Source organism: Canis lupus, chromosome 1, assembly GCF_011100685.1.
Source record: "Canis lupus familiaris isolate Mischka breed German Shepherd chromosome 1, alternate assembly UU_Cfam_GSD_1.0, whole genome shotgun sequence".
In the NCBI taxonomy this organism is placed as follows: Eukaryota; Metazoa; Chordata; class Mammalia; order Carnivora; family Canidae; genus Canis; species Canis lupus.
The window spans coordinates 58,961,280-58,978,477 of record NC_049222.1 but is presented as its reverse complement, the minus strand read 5'-3'; the positions used below and the strand labels follow the sequence as shown (position 1 = coordinate 58,978,477).

The following is a 17,198-nucleotide window of genomic DNA, read 5'->3' as shown; positions in this document are numbered from 1 at the left end:
GTATCCATAGCCGTTTCCAAGCTCCCCTCACACTGCATTAGATGACCTGCAGCAGACAATTAGAGGGACTCATGGAATGACTCTGGGGGAGGAGTTCCTGCATTATTCTCCAGCCCTGGGACACAGTGGCAGGGACTGTGTGACAGATCTGGTGTGGGGAGGGGCAATATGATTCCCTGCAGCAGCCCTGTTGCAATGGCTAGTGGATAGAAGTCCAGACACTGGAGCCAGCCTTTAGCTCCAGTAGGCAGTAAGGTCTTCAGAAGTCACATAGTCTTCTCTGCTTTCCTATCTATCCAGTGGGGATAAAAAATGCCTGCCTCATAGGATGATTTTGAGAATTTAATGAGATAATATATAATTAGGCTAGTGCCTACCATGTAAGAAGCATTCAATAATTGTTAACTTTTTTTTTTTTTTACACTCTTCTCTCAAACCCAGAGTCTCAGGGGACTGGTGTTGGAGATGGCCATAAGTTGTCTCATGAGAAAGGAAAAGAGAGTGAGTGCTAAGAGAGTGAGTGCTGGGGCCTTGGAGAGAAGGATGAAGCACCACTCTCCCACCTAGGGATGGGCTGGTACTGGTCATTTAACCTATACAGAGAATGCTCATTTGCCAACTAATTTCTTTCTTTTTATTTTATTTTATTTTATTTTATTTTATTTATTTTTATTATTTATTCATGAGAGACACAGAGAGGTAGGGACATAGGCAGAGGGAGAAGCAGACTTCCCGCAGGAAGCCCGATGTGGACCCCATCCCAGGACCCCAGGATCCATGACCTGAGCCAAAGGCAGATGCTCAACCACTGAGCCACCCAGGTGCCCTTCATTTGCCAACAAATATCTATTTCTAAATCCTCAAGGCAATGGAATCTAATGTTTAAAATGTGATTAGAGCTGGTGTAGTTGAGCAAGGAAAAGCATCATGTTCCCCCTACTTGTGTAGGTGTGGTAATGGCATAGGGTAAGGGCTAATGGAACAGACTTTGGAGCTGAAGTGTCTAGCTGAATAACCAGCTCCACCAATTACTGGCCAAGTTCATTGGCAAGTTATACAACATCTCTATGCAATGGTTTCCTCTTCTGGGAAATGGGGATAATAATAGTATCTGCCTTGTCGTATTGTTATGATTATTAAGTGAGTTAATAACTGAAAGCAGCGCAAATGTTTTTATGGAATATAGTAAGTGCTATACCCACATCTATAGCTAAAGATTTTACAGCAGTCGTAATTTCCATGTGAATTTATTATCTGCAACTTCAGATCTTTAGAGGAGTTTAGGTTGGAAGTATTCCCCAGTGCGGCAGTATTTCTGAATAACCTTGAGTTTGGATTTCTGATTCTAGAACTATGTACACAGTGAGTGTATGTGATTCACCGGTGACTGTTTAATGTGTTTCCCAAAGAGGGAAATCGAAAGAGAGGAAGAAGGGAGAGGCAACTCTGCCTAGTGAAAATGAACCAGATGGTTAGAGAGACGCATAAAACACTTTCAGGAGGCAGGAAAGAGGAAAATGATCAGAAGAGGATCAATAAAAGGTAAGATGAGTACCAAAGCTGGGCAAGGGGACTATTTGGTGAAGTGTCTTAAACCAGTTTGGGATGCTGGGAGACAGAGTTGCTAATAAGATGGTAGCATACGCAGCAAGGCATACGCTTGCCCCCTCTCCCACTCCTCCCTCCCGTGATGCCTTTATATTTTTAGGCTGTGGGGTTGGAATGATGAATGCCCAAGTGGAAATAATGTTGGAAGGAGATTTTTCTTGGCAAAATGGCAGTAAGGGCTGCCAAGTATTTTCTAAGATGTAAACAAATCATCCTCCTTCATCAGGGAAAGATTAACACATATTATTCCCGAGTCAATGTGGGATTTTCACCTTCTGCAATTTGCAATTTGAATTCTACCCATCATCATGGGTTTTTACAACCTCCTGTGCATTAAGCACTCCATTGCTCTGAGAAATCATTGGTGTTCCAGCTGCTAGAATCAAATAATCAGGCACAAGTCAGGAAATAAAAATTTTCTACTCAAGATAAGCAAGTTATGGGGTACAGTGGCAATGGTACCAACTTGGGATTTGAGTTTTCTCCTGGTTAGGCCACCAACTACTCCTCTGTGTATCTCTACTTTCATAGTTCTAAGAGAGGAGTATGGGATTAAGTGATATTTAAGATTTCTTCTGGCTCTGAATCCTATGATCTGTGTGATTCTAGGCTACTCTGGGCAGAAAGTAGCTTTGTCTTTATATTCATGATACAAACTTTCCAGAATTTCAGAACATTCCTCTCCCATTTTTTGGAATGTCCCTTTCTCCCAAGGTCACACTGTGAAAACTTTTACTATGCTTCTAGAAGCTTATGGCTTGGAGCCCCTGGATGGCTCAGTGGGTGCAGTGTGTGACTCTGGATCTCGGGGTTGTGAGCTTGAGCCCCAAGTTAAGTGTAATTGCTTTAAAACATGTAAAGAAAATCTTTACAAGCTCATGGCTTTCCCCTAAGGTATATGGATTCTCCCTCCCACCAGACCTTGTAGGCTTGCTATCTTCTAGAATGTACCCTTTTTGTCTGTCTTCATTTCTCTTCTTAACTTTATCCTCAACCCAAATTTACCTGTTTTGCAGCTCCCTTCCCCAGAGCCACATTCTTAGGAAGATAGCTTTAAAAATTATGCATTCAAAAAATATTCCTCTCTTTTTGGATAAGATATTTGCCTTTTACTATGGGCATAACTCAAAGGAATGGTAGGAAGTTCAGTTAGCACAAATGATGGAGGGATACTTACCAGAACCTTCAGGAATCCCAAATCACACTCATAAGCAACTGCCTACATGTAAAGTCTACTTATATCTTCAAGAAACACAATTCAAGAAACATATCAAACCAGATGTATGCATTTTATTATTGTAGACCCTGATGGGACCTACAATTTATCACAAAGATAAATAAGACAGTTATTTCCTTTAAGAAGCTTCAGATTTAGTAGAACTAGAGAGTCTTTTTTTCTAATCCTAACAGATGGCTTTAAAGATATTTTATTGTGGTAAAATAAACATAACATTTAACATTTTAACCATTTTCAAGTATCAATTTAGTAACATTTAGTCATATTGTTGTGATAAGATTTTTATCTAAAATAACTTACAAATTGAGAGCCGTAAGTTTGAGTGTATATATAAGTAAGTTATAGTTTGCACGTTGGAGAACTTACCTTCTAGGTGTGACCTAGCTGAACATATAATCAGTCAAGAATTTTAAGGCAGTCTACTTGTCTTCCTTCCTTCCTTTTTTCCTTTTCTTCCTTCTTTCCCTCCTTCCATTTCCATTCTGTTTCTAAAATGATCTAAAGTGAATTACAGAATATATATAATACAGCAGGCTGAAATAAATGAAAATTTGTCAGGTTGCCTAAGGATAGGAAAATGAGGTGGAGCCCTGTGAGGTTAGTACAGAAAAATACATGCCTTGGAGTCCTATAAACATGTTAGACAGAGGCTTCAAATTTTATTCTAACCCACCCAGAGCCAGGTTACCAGAGAAATTTAAACAATTACAAGATTTAGAGTATCCTGTCTGTGACATAAACAAAAAAAAAAAAAAAAAAAAATAGGTGCTCCAGAGCACACAGCTTTTCTTGACACTGAGATCAGAAAGTTCTCCTTTGGCCTGTAATTGAGACGATATGTGTGGTTTAATGAACAACAGCCATCTGGACAGCTATACAGTAATGAATCATTATGAACTGTCTCTTATTAATAACCTTCAAGAAATACTAATGTGCATAGCCTGAAAGATCAGTTCAGTAAAAATAGTGTGGTTCCATGGATTACTACTCAGCCATCAAAAAAAAAAAAAAAAAAAAAAAAAAAAAAAGAAATCTTGCCATTTGCAATGACATGGATGGAACTAGAGAATGTTATGCTAAGTGAAATAAGTCAAGTAGAGAAAGACAGTTATTATATGATCTCATTCATGTGGAATTTAAGAAATAAAACAGAGGATCATTGGGGAAGAGAGGAAAAAATAAAACAAAATGAAATCAGAGAGGGAGACAAATCATAAGAGACTCTTAATCATGGGAAACAAACTGAGGGTCACTGGAGGGGATGGGGTACCTTGGGGATGGGCATTAAGGAGGGCACTTGATGTAATGAGCACTGGGTGTTACATGCAACTGATGAATCACTAAACTCTATCTCTGAAACTATTAATACACTATATGCTGATTAATTGAATTCAAATAATCATAGGAAACCAGCTCAGGGTCTCTGGAGGAGAGGTAGGTAGGGGGATGGGGTGACTGGGTGATGGGCATTAAGGAGGGCATGTGATGTAATGAGCACTGGGTGTTATATAAGACTGATGAATCACTTCTACCTCTGAAACCAATAATACATTATGTGCTAATTAACTGAATTTAAATGAAATTAAAAAGTATATGCTAATTAACCAAATTTAAATTAAAAATTAAAAATAAAATAGAAAAAGAAAAAAACACAGAAGTGTGGTTCTGGTGCCCAGGTCTTTACTAGCCAGGCCAGTCCAAGGAGAGGTTTTAGAGGGCCTAGGATGAAGTAAGGCGAACTAAAATGTAGATATGCACAGTTGTTAAGGTGGCCTCACACCACTGGAGTATCAGGGAACATCCCAGATTGAATGCCTACAACCCAATGATTGCCATCTATTTACCTAAATATGTCTTAGAAATGTTAACATTGTCTACCTGTGTCTGCGTCGTGCGAAAAGTAAGAAAGTATTGTTTAGGACTTTAGTTTGTGATGGTGAAGCCCTAAGAGACTGCTCAGCTCTGTTTATGGAAGTGGGAAGGCCTAGTGGTGTGATGTACTCTTTTTACAGTGATGTTAAGCATAAGCTAAAAGGAGAACCAGATCATATGGCTTTATAACTCAATGGAAGTATTTATCTAATCTATTTCTTCCAACCTGCACCTCAATATAAGTGCTATTTAAAGTTCCAGAAGACAGGGATCCCTGGGTAGCGCAGTGGTTTAGCGCCTGCCTTTGGCCCAGGGCGCGATCCTGGAGACCCGGGATCGAATCCCACGTCGGGCTCCCGGTGCATGGAGCCTGCTTCTCCCTCTGCCTGTGTCTCTGCCTCTCTCTCTCTCTCCCTCCCTCTCTGTCGATCATGAATAAATAAATAAAAATATAAAAAAAAAAAAAAAAAAAAAAAAAAAAAGTTCCAGAAGACAGAAATGACCAGAGTCTCTATAGAACCCATAAAGATTAGCTCATTTGTTATGATTTTTGGCTGTCGAAATTCGGGTGTGGGGAACTCCCTCACTGTGTGAGTACTGGTGGGTGACAGGAACCATTGGAGAATCCATGAGTTTGGAGAGCTCCATTCTTTCCTTGCACATGATTTGGCTAAGTGTACATTCACACGTTAATATCTTAAATTCATGTTGTAGAGTTTAATGTATTTTAATAGCAAACTTACAGGAACAGCACAGAAGACAGACAACATTAAAAACATGTACTTGCACGTAGGACAACTCAGAAAAGTATAGTGCGTGGATGGAATCTATCGTATGATAAAAATGCTACAAACACCATTTAGTTGCCATCAACAAGAAATTTTCTTGTCTTAAAAAAATCCAAATGCTGGCATTGTTCAGAAAACTTAACAGGTTTATTTATAATTATTATAAAGTTGAACTGCTGAAATGTGTCCACTGAAACATTTTGACTTACATGAATGCTTTATGTTCCTGCATTTATATTAAAAATGCACACATATGAAAATGGAAAAACTGCCAATAGCTGATTTCTGTCCCCTGTTTTTCCACTTGCAATCATATATTCAAGTACCTTTTGATTCCATGGAGAAAATATATCTAATGTTGAGAACTACCAATAACAGGAAGAAAAGAAATTTTTTTAAAAGAATGCAATCTTTTCCATCACAATGGATTCTTAAGCATGTTTGCCACTGATGTGGCGTGCTAGCTGGATGTCTTTTGGCTTAATTGTTACAGGTTTGGCACGAACAGCACACTGGTTGATGTCTTCAAAGAGGCCCATCAGATAGGCCTCGCTTGCCCCCTGCAAATCAAACTTTAAATCTAAGTATGTGGTATGTAGATGGAGGGAGCATAAGATTTGGTTCTCAAGAGTTGTGTTGGTGGTGAGCAGCATTGTCTGTAACTGGTGACAGTGTCCAGTGGCGGCTGAGTCAAGGGGCCAGAGAAGCAATGACAGCAGTAGCTGCTTTCTGACAATGTCTTTATCTTGGGGTTTCCCTGTTTTACAAGCCCACTTCTCCAGCTTTCTTATTGAGCTTCTGAGTTACCTAATTTTTCCCCCCAATAAATCCTTTTTTGCTTAAAGGAGCCAGGTTATAATAAAGAATCCTGAGGCTATAGGCCAAAACTGACTCTTCTTTGTGGACTAAAACCTAAGGAAAAGGTTACTTTAGTCTGGACCAACTTCTCCAGAAAGTGATACAGAGGTCAGCCATGATCCAGGAGTTTGTACCAAACTACTCTTGCCGGTCATACCACACAGGCCAGAGATATCTAATCTTTGTAACAGGGCAAGGGACATTTGAGATAGAACATTTAGTTAGCCAGTAGGTCTTTAATTTATGGACCTTCAGAAAATTGGATATCTTCTACTCTGTATATAATTTGAGAGGCCCACATTAGTAGAGCTGATAGAGGCAGAACAAATGATCAAAATCAGAGTCCACATTGACAGTGGTCCTTGAACACCTTTCAGGGGCAGAAACTTGTCCTCCAGGAGATTACACTTAGCTTGAGTTTACTAATCAAGTAGAAAATCCTGGACTAGAAACCAAGCATCTGAAGACTCTGATGGCATTCGAGACATGCTATCCACAAAATATGGCACCTTGGCATAGTGGATATTTCAAGCTGAAGGAATTTGAGAAATGGCTTGTGCAGGAAGTGTTTTGTGACCTTTGCCTGAAGCAAGTCACAAAACCCTCATGTGAGAAATACTCTTCACTTATCATGAAACATAATATTAAAAATACTCAGCTTGAGCTGTTTCTTTGGGTCTTTATTTCCTTTTGAAGGTTTCTGTGTCATGTAAAATTTATATTAAATACATTTGTATGTTTTTTTCTCTTGTTAATCTTTTGTTACAGGGGTCCCAGTCAAGAACACAGACGGGTAAAGAAAAAAGATACTTCTCCTCCTCTGAAAATCATAGCATCTATGCTAGTTGGTCTTAATTTGTGAAGCTGACTGGACAATCCTACCAAATATAAACTTAGGCCTGAACTTCTAGGAACTTACATGCAATCTTTACAAAGATGGCTGTGGCTGTGACTCCAGCCGGAGACTCCACTTTCACGTGGTCCTCTCCTTTGCCCTCTCCTCTTCTGTCTCCTGTGAGGACATTTGTCATTGGATGTAGGGCCTACTTGGGTAGCCCAGGATAACTGCATCTCAAGATCCTTCATTTTGTTACATCTGCGAAGACCCTTTCTCCCAATAAGTTCACATTCACAGGTCATGGGTGAATGTATCTTTTGGAGGGGCTCCTAGTCCACTCACTACTAAACCATTTGGTCCCACAGGCCCAGGCTTCCATGTGAGCACAGGATGCTGTCTGTTGGCATTTATGCTGGCCTGAGAACTGCCTGGAGCTGGTGTTGGCTATTTGGGATCAAACAGTAGTTTGGTGGCTACTGGAGGTGGCTCTTCTCCCTCTCCATGGTCCCCACTGCCAGGAAGGGACAGAGCCTTGGAAGCTGGTAGCTCATCCTGCCTTCATCCCCAGTGGAGGCTTTTCATTCTCAACTCCCTACATGGTAAAACAGAAGGGAAAGCTCCTATGTCCTTATTTTCTAAAGGCTCCCATTCCTGTTTTATTTACAGCATTAAAAATAAATTTCTGTTAGCTTTTTATTTCTATGGTTGTTTATTTTAGAGGTTCTTCATATTTATGCACAGAAGGAAATTCTTTCAGTATCTCAAGCATTTTAGAATTTAATGCCAACCTACCACTATTATTTTGTTTTCCATTATTTATGAGCCCAATCCCTTTTTGACTTTTAGGCATGGTGTTACCTGGCTCTGTTTCTCCTCTGTCCCCAGGTCATATTTTTTCTTTACCTTGGAAGTAACTCTTAAAGGAGATTGACTATAACGTGCACCGACATTCATTTTTTTTCCAGAGGAAATTGCAATATCTGATGTCTTAATATGCAATATGAAGTGTTCCTTCAAGTAGTCTCTCAAGAGGCAGAAAAGGATGAGGAAATTACAGACAGCTCTTGACTGCAGACCGCCCGCGTGCATTTCCTGATCTCTAGAAGCTGTCAGGGGTGAGCTGAAGAAGGGAGAGGAATCAAAACCCGAATCAGCCAACTTTGCTGCTTACTAGACTCTCTGGAAAAATATCTTGGGAGGGAAAGCCTGGAGTTATTGACTAACATGAAATGTTTAGTGTTTCACTCCTTCTGAACAATTCACATCCCATATCTCAGATGACAGAAAGTGAAGCATCACTTTGATATTCTAATTTTGAAAATTCTTGAAGGATCCCAAAGTCAGAACATGAGGACATTATGAAGGATATTTGAAATGATGAATGGGTTGCCCATTATTTATCTCCACGCATTCCTGTTTTCCTGACATTCATTACTTTTCCTTTAATTCTGGGAGATGATTATCTCCTGGCATGATGCCAGAGTCTCTGGGAGTAAAAACTGATGAATCACATGGCAATGAAAATGCTTTTCAAAATTTGTATTTTTGAATGTTTATTAACTATTTTGCAGAATCTTGTTTTCCATGTAAAGGGTGTGTTTATTTCATAATGAAAGTCAAGCTGACATCTCTTTTCACTGGTTTTCATCAGCACTGCTAGAAGGTAATCAAATTTGGTTCATAAAACTAGGAAATCTTGTTTCTTTGAGTTTTTCCCAGACTTTGTCACGTAGGGAAAAGATTCAGTCCCAGCCTACTGGATCCTCAAACCTCTTATGGCAGGACTGTAATAATTGGTCTTTAGCACAAAAGACTCTTTGTGTTTCAGTCATTATTGTTTCCAGAAAGTATATTGTGTTGAATATCAAGAGCATCTGGAAAGAGCTATTATTAAATAAGGAAATTTCATATGCTGTTCAGGAAAGACCTTTATCATTTCAGTTAAATTTTGCATTTTTTATTTGAAAATAAATTGCAAGTTCGTTACTGACAGGGTTCAGAACATGTTACCTCAAAATATGGCACCTTGATATATTGAATATTTTAAGCTGAAGAAGTTTGAGAAAAGGTCAGAAGCAGTAAAGTCTCTCTGACCTTCACCTGCCCTTTCCCCCTGAAGTAGTTTGCAAGACTCTCACGTGAGAAGTGCCCTCGCTGTACGTGGAAGAAAGGAGCAGCCTTGTCTCTCAGATTGAGGGAAAAGGATCCAAATAAACAGGCCTTACTGAATTCCTCCCACTTATTACGTTTAGTTTATACCTAATTTATTCTATCCTTTTCTCCATGACTGTCCACTCTTCATCTAACCTGGCATGAAAACACTCAGGTGTAACCATTTTTTTGACTCTTCATTTCTTTAAGGAGGCTCCTGTGTCACATAAAACTTATTTTTTTAAAACTTATATTAAATAAATTTGCATACTTTTCTCTTGTTAACCTGTCTTTGTCTGCTTAACTTTCACACCCAGCCAGGGTTCATAAGGGAGTCAAGAAAAACTCTTTCTTCCCCTACAATATCAAGGGTGAGTTCATGTTTTATTAAACCAAAGCTTAGAGTCCACTGCCACCAGGCCCCAAATAAATAATTTTCTGATTTTCTTTTATTTTGGTGTCTAATTTTCTAGCTGAATAATTTATTTAAGAGAAAAGATTCATTATTGTTGTCTTACTTCATATTTTTTACACAGGAATTTTTACCTTCTCTAAGGATTCTTTTTTTGCCCATATTTAGATAAATGGCCATGAGTCTTCCCAGGTCCAAAGTCACTCATATACCTCCCTCCCCCATATATTTGTGAAGGGACTGAATTTTTTTTTTTAAGATTTCATTTATTTATTTGAGAGAGAGAGAGAGTGAGTGAATGAGATAAAGAAAGAGAGAGAATCTAAAGCAGACTCCGAACTGAGTATAGCCCAACTTGGGGCTTGATCTTATTGAATCAGAAACTCTAGGAGTGGATTCTGACAACCTTTTTTTTTTTTTTTTTTTTTTTGATTTTATGTATTTGAGAGAGGCAGAGAGTGAGAAAGAGAGCAAGCAGGGGGACAGGCAGAGGGCAAGGAAGAGGGAGAGGGAGAGAATCCAAGCAGACTCTGTGCTGATCCCAGAGCCCAGTGCAGGGCTCAGTCTCACAACCTTGAGATCATTACCTGAGCCAAAACCAAGAGTTGGATGCTTAACCAGCTGAGCCACACAGGCCCTGGACTGAATATTTTTTAAAATGCTATTTACGTTTTTTTTTTTTTTTTTAAGTGCTTGTTGGTGATTATATGCCTTGTTTTGTCTTTCAAAGATATTCAGGTGGTACTAGGAATATGAACACTATTCAAATTCTACCTTAAAGAGTCAGAGTCTTCTCAATGAATTCTCTTTCTCCTTAATCTGCTCAGAGCCAGTTTCTGTTGCTTCAAACAAAAATAACTATCTAATATTCCTTCCAGTCTTACAGAGTGGGTGCTCTAGTGGGGAATATGGTAATGAAACAAATACATTAAGAGGTTATTTTAAATAGCAGGAAGGCCATGAAGAAAACAAAAGCAGAGTAAGCCCCGAGGTGAGGCTAACGCCCTTTGGGGAGGTAGCATCTGAACTGAAACCAAATGAGATGCACCAGAGCTGTGCTGATTGAGGGGATGTGCATCCTAGGCCGATGATCACCGAGGCCTTACTCTGTCCGTGGGAGGAGGATGTGGTACCTGTGTGGTCAGTGAGTGAGAAGAGGGTAGAAAAAGTGCAGTTGTAAAGCTTCGTGGGATCCACATCTCATGAGACTGGAGAACTATGATAAGGCATTTGAATTTTATTCTAACATCCATGGGAAGAGATTGGAGGGGTTTGAGCAGGGAAATGACAAGATATAATGTACATTTTAGTATAGACCTTGCTGTGCAGAGACTGGGTTGTAGAGTGGTAGAAATGGGAGAGCAAGGTGGCAGTTCCCATAGTTCAGGATAGAGAGGAAGGTGGGCTGGACCAGGGTGGCCAAAACACTGGGCAAGTAGTCAGATTCAGAACACAAGCCATAGGATAAGACTGGCTGATGGATTGGATGTGGATGCTGATGGAGAGGATTGAAATCGAGCATGAATCTGGGATGTTTGGCTCAAGTAACCAGATAGATGATGGTGCCCTTAAGTGAGGTGGGGAGGACTGGAGCAGAAGCAGATATGGGGGGAATCATGAGCTCTGCTTTGGAGAAGTTAGGTTTGAGAGGCCCAGTGGACGTCCAAGTAGAATTGTGGAGCAGGCAGGGAGAGGTCTGGGCTGGAGATACAAGTGTGCCATCGGCGTGAAGCAGTATCTAAAGCTATGATTACCGAGTGTTGATTAACGGACATGCAGAGGAGGAGCAGAGCCATGGAGAGCACCGATGTTTACAATCATGGAAGAGAAGGAGGATCGAGGAAATGACACCAAGAAGGAGTGGTCTATGAGGTACAGGAATGCCAGGTGAATGTGGTTCCATGAACTTTAGGGGAAAGAAGTGTTTCAAGAAGGAGGATGTGGTTGGCTGTGCCAAATGCTGCTGCAAAGCTAAGCAGCAGGCAGATAAAGCAATAATTGTAGGATGTGGCCTGGGTAAAATGTCTGTGTGGGGGAGGGCATGAGGAGGGACATTTGCTCCTTGGGCAGGTGGAAATGGAGCCTGCTGCAGAAGTCTGAGACATTGCCCCGACTGCATCTTCCTACTTCCAGAGCAAGTCAGAATTTCTCCTGTTGGCGGGTAGAATTATTTCTTTCCTTCAGGCCATCTGTTGCTGTGGGTACTGCACAAAAGAGAATCTGCTTGTCATTTCCCATAAAAACGATGAGCTATGAGTGTCATTGGCATTGGTTTCTTACTAACGTAATCATTACAATATAACTGTTTCTCTCTTTGGATACACAGTCACTTCATATCTCTCCCACATGCTTCTCATCACTCTATTTTTGAGTTCAGCTCCTCAAAGGTTTGGTCAACTAAATCCTTCTCTGAGGTATCATGAGACATCTTGTACAATCGTGTATTCTGACGTCTTTGGTGTCTGATACACCTGGATTTGAATCTTGGCCTCATAATCACTTGCTCGTTGTACAAACTTGGCCATTTTATGTAATCCATCTATGCCTCTATTCACTCCTCAAAATAACTAAAATACACTTTACACTTCATGCCATGGGCTTGTTTCAAGGATCAAATGAGACAATCGCTACAAGGCTCAGTGCCTAACACACAGTACAACAAATGACAGTGGTTGTAACTGTAGCTACATAGCAATCTGTAATAGATTCAAAGAAAATGCTTTGACTCTCCTAAAAATTCAGATGAATATGCTCTGAGATTGACAATGAGCAAAGAGTATCTAAAGGAAGAGACTTTGAGGTCTGATGGTCGTCGTTGAACTTCATCCTCCCCTTAAAGATTTAACACTAATTAGTGCAGCTCCACATCATCCCTGAGTGATGGGAGGGTCTCCATCCATTGCCAATTGTCAATATCAGAGGACCAGAGCTTGATTTAATCAAGAGAGCAACTGGAGATGCAAATGGAAAAGTTAGGTTTGGCATGTTCCAAGGCTTCATTTGTCCAGCTGAAAAGGTCATTCAGTGGAATCAAATCCTAAGTATAGTCCTAGCTGTGTTCAGGAAGGAGAAATGTAATCTGACTGTTGTTCTCAGACACTCATCTCATTCTGAACCACATGTGCCATGGGATGGTGGACAAAGTCAATGTCTTTGGTCTTGTTAATAGTTGCCCTTGGGCCTCCCAGAAAAACCTTGAAGCCCTGAGTTCACAACTTTGCTGGAGATTGACAGGTGGAAGAAGATGTTCAAGTGATGAACATGAAGAGAAACAAATCCCTTTAAGGTAAAAATAGACATAGCTAGTAGATCAAGTTGCAAAGGAGTAGAAGTGGAAGATTTTTTGAATTTCCGATCCTGCAGAAAATTGTCATCTAGTGTACATAACTCAAATGGAACTTAATCTGTAAGCAAATAACTGAATGATAGTCTCGAATTCTCTCATGAAGGTAGGGTTTAGAATCTTCTGCAGTGAGTCCAAATAGGAGTATTATAACCAGTGTCCATGGCTAATATAAGGTGTCCTGGATAATTTCACTTGACTCGAATTCTCTTCTCACATCTTGACTTTGCCTCTGTGTGGGTGCATAGCTTTGCCAACACCTGTTTTACCACATTGACTGACCATGTGAGCTGAACTGAGTTAAGACTCTGGTCTACACCTGTCCATTTGCTGTAAGTGGGCCAGTCAAGGGCAGAAGCTGGTTGTTGCAAAACATCTGACTGTAACCAAAACTTCTCTTTAGTTTTATTTGGGAGCTTAATGTTAATGCCTTATTTTTCAGACTTTCATCTCTAAAATTAATACTTTTATTTATTAGTCTATTCTAAGTATAAAGCACTTAAGAAAAAAAGAAAAGCTTTTGGTTCATTGTAATCAAGGTAGCAGTGAATAATTTGCTATATATTATTATTACCACATTATTCTAGCTGGTTGTAACTTCTTCTCAAGAATGTTTCTTTGGATGAATGGAAGAATGGTATAAAAACAATTTTTTTTGCAACTTTGGAAATAAAAATGTGAGAGAAAGAAAATTTAAATTAGCTAATAACCCCATTGAAGAAAAATTGGCTTATTCCGCAGGATGGATGGCATGAACCAGCCTCACCAGCAGCAAGGCATTTCATTTCACAGTGTTTCACTAATGTGGGAATCTTGACGCATAGTGTTGACAGGTAAAGATGTTGGAAATATAATGATTTTTAATTTTTTAAAACCATGATTTGATTTTAAAGTAACTGTTATTTAGGACCCAGAGTGTTTTAATAAATATGCAGTGTCATATTAAAAAGTCTAATTCTATTCTTTTTTTAAAAAACAAATGTGCACATAGCCTAGACACACCATCTGAGATATGATCATGCATGCTCCTCTTCTTAAACAGTTTTTTTTTAAAGATCCAATATAGTTAAGTCCTAAAGAAAAAAAAAATTTTTTTCTGAAATGCTCCAAGAAGCAGTCATCAAAAATGAACTAGTGTAGTAGAAAAATCAAGCTGAGAAGATGGCAGCAAACATGGAATGCCGCCATGAAGCTGGGACAATCATTTCAAGGGGAGTAGATAGAAATAATATTTTTGCAAAAAGCAGATGCTACTACCTTCTCATTTGAAATACATGGGACTTATGCTGTACCTTGTGGAAGATAGTCTACTTTATCATGATAATGTTGTTCTGTTCATAGCATTGCATTAGTACATAAAAAGTCCATTTCTCTACAATGTCAAGAATCAAAGGGCACCTGGCTGGTTTAGTCAGTAGAGCATGTGACTCTTAATCTCAGGGCTATGAGTTTGAGCCCCACATGGGGCATAGAGATTACTTTTTAAAAAATAAAAAAAAAAAGAATCAAGAAAAGACTATTACAAACAGAAGCAATGCATTCAATCAACCAAGAGAGAAATAGTAGAAGGGCACTTTCACTAAAACCCCCTGGTAACCCAGGAGTAGGAGCTGGTGGGCCCATAGAACCGCCAGGGCTCTAAGAGACTGTGGTTCCTGCATGAGAGCAACATGCACTCAGGGAAGGCAGGGGCAACTTTTACTTTTAAAAATTTCAAAGCTCAGGTAGCCCAGGTGGCTCAGCAGTTTAGTGCTGCCTTCAGTCGAGGTTGTGATCCTGGAGACCCGGGATCAAGTCCCATGTTGGGCTCCCTGCATGGAGCCTGCTTCTCGCTCTGCCTGTGTCTCTGCCTCTCTCTCTCTCTGGTCTCTCATGAGTAAATAAATAAAATCTTAAAAAAATAAAAAAATAAAAATTTCAAAGCTCTAATATCATGATCTCTTGCTTGATGAGTTTTATTTCACCCCATCCTTGCCTCATGAGGTCTAGTCACCCGAGTGATTTATGTTGCTCCAGTAGTCAGGAGGAACGTAGAAGCTCCTTCACTTTAGAGTCAAGTCTGGTCTTTATTCAAGGATGGATGACTTGCTTCTCAAGGGCAGCAGCCCTCCTAGTGATGCTAATCTACCATAGGTCATCGGAGAATATAGGAGCGATGGCTAGTGAGTTTCTGGAGGGAGATGTTTCCCCATAAAAACAGTGAGCGCTTAAGCCTAGGACAGCACTTACAGGATGGACCATTGCAGCTTTTAGTAGCTCGTCTGCTTTTGGGAGTCTCATGGACAATGCTCATCCCAAAGACCCCTCTTACACTTGAGTTTTGAGGTAGCAGAGAAACAATTAGCAGAGAAACAATTTCCTATCTGCGCATTTTCCTTAATAGATTCACTACAGAAGGGCAAAGGCATTTACCTTGGGCACAAACTCTTTTCCTTTCTTTTCACTTTGGGATTGCACTTGGGTGGAAACAGGGATCTTCCTAAGGACCAGGTTGCCTGAGCCCTGAATGGGAAGGATCTGCATTAACCCTGTGACTCTGGTTTCCAATGATCCCAGGGCAGCCTCTTTAACTGGGGATGCCAATTCTGTGCTGCTGTACAGCTTCTCTGCTCGCCAGTGGTGAACAAGGCTATGTAGCTTCTCCAGGCTAAACCATCTTTCCTTCCCCACCTTTACATGTCAGAAAACGACTTGAGATTTTGAACAAAATGACTTCCACTGTTCCTTCCAGGTCTCCAATTCTGCATCTAAGCTTTTGGCTAAAATGAAAATGAATTCCATTGTTGTTTGGAGGTCATGATTATGAGTTGAAAACTAAATGCCAAGTCAAGTCTCAGCCTTCAACTGTGACACCAAACTCCCCCACATTAAGTTGTCCTCTATCCCTGACAATTTTCCTTTTAATTAAAATGCAGCCTGATAGGCATAATCTTGGGGCGCATAAAGCAGTTACGTGGTTCACTCAACCATTTGTATGCATGTGTGACCTATTTAGCTTTTAAAATCCTATTTAATGCCAAAAACTACATTAGAGAATTCAAACAAAAGCTCACAGGGAGTCCCATAATGAGACTGTTTTGATTATTCCAGTGATTAGCCCATTTCCTCTCTCTTTGGTAATTTCATTTGGAAAAGTAGTCATTTTAAGAACAAGTAGATTTTCTTTATTGCTTTTCTCCTTTGCTGGGAAATTGGCAAGTGGCCAACCATCTGTGACACTGCAATTATTACTATTACTTAAAATTTATCAAACCTCTTCAGGTGCTATGGCAATTACTCTCCTTGCCTGCCAAGACAAGGCCAAGAAAGGCACGAACGAGACCCAACCTTGTTAAAACATGGCAGAAATGACCCTGGTGGACGCTGTTGGAGAACGCGTTGGTGCAGACCTGCTGAAGGGTTCTGATCCACTGTCACGAGGCATTGGTTCCTCTGCATCTAGGAATCTACCTCTTCCTCCCAGGTGGGGTATGCATCCATTCAGGCATGAATTTATTTGTCGCACAGCACTTCTTGAAATGTATGGAGGTGTCAGCTTCCAATGGAATTTGCTTCTGAGTAGTTCTACGGCCTGGGTTAGCCTCATGTGCTGCCTTCCAGGAGTAGGAATCCAAGAACAGCCTGGCCCCTCTGGGCAGGTGGATGGCTTCACCCTGATGCTCTACCTCAGTGACATCTAGTGGCAAGAAGACATGGCCATCCACTGCGCTGCCAGCTTCCTACTGTGAGGGACGTGCCAGTGTTATCTCTTACAGCCAGGGTGAACGCACATTCAGATCCGCCTGGGACAGACTGGGCCCATATCTATTGTCCAGGCGTCATTATTAATAGTGTCTGCTTCCACTCTTGAAAGCGTTAACAGATTGGATAATGAATTACACAGCCTACTTAATGCCTTATTGTAGTTCCCCCATCTATTAGGTGACTTAACACATCACTTTGGGGTAATGAGTTCAAGAAGATTACTCCCCATTGTGTAAAGTAATATTTATCTTTATCTATCCTGAAATTATCCTTCAAGCATTATGGGATTGTTTCCAGTTCTAACGCTAAGGCTGGGTGAACAAGCTCATTTGATAGATTTTAGTCTT

The 17,198-nt window shown here is 40.2% G+C and overlaps 1 long non-coding RNA gene across 1 annotated transcript; it reads left to right on the top strand.

Moving 5' to 3' along the window:
• The first annotated feature begins 1,139 nt into the window (after window positions 1-1,139).
• LOC111096075 lies at window positions 1,140-9,637 on the top strand. Its single transcript, XR_005353821.1, has 2 exons — window positions 1,140-1,542; window positions 8,087-9,637. It is a non-coding gene; the product is annotated as an uncharacterized LOC111096075 (long non-coding RNA).
• The last annotated feature ends 7,561 nt before the right edge of the window (window positions 9,638-17,198 follow it).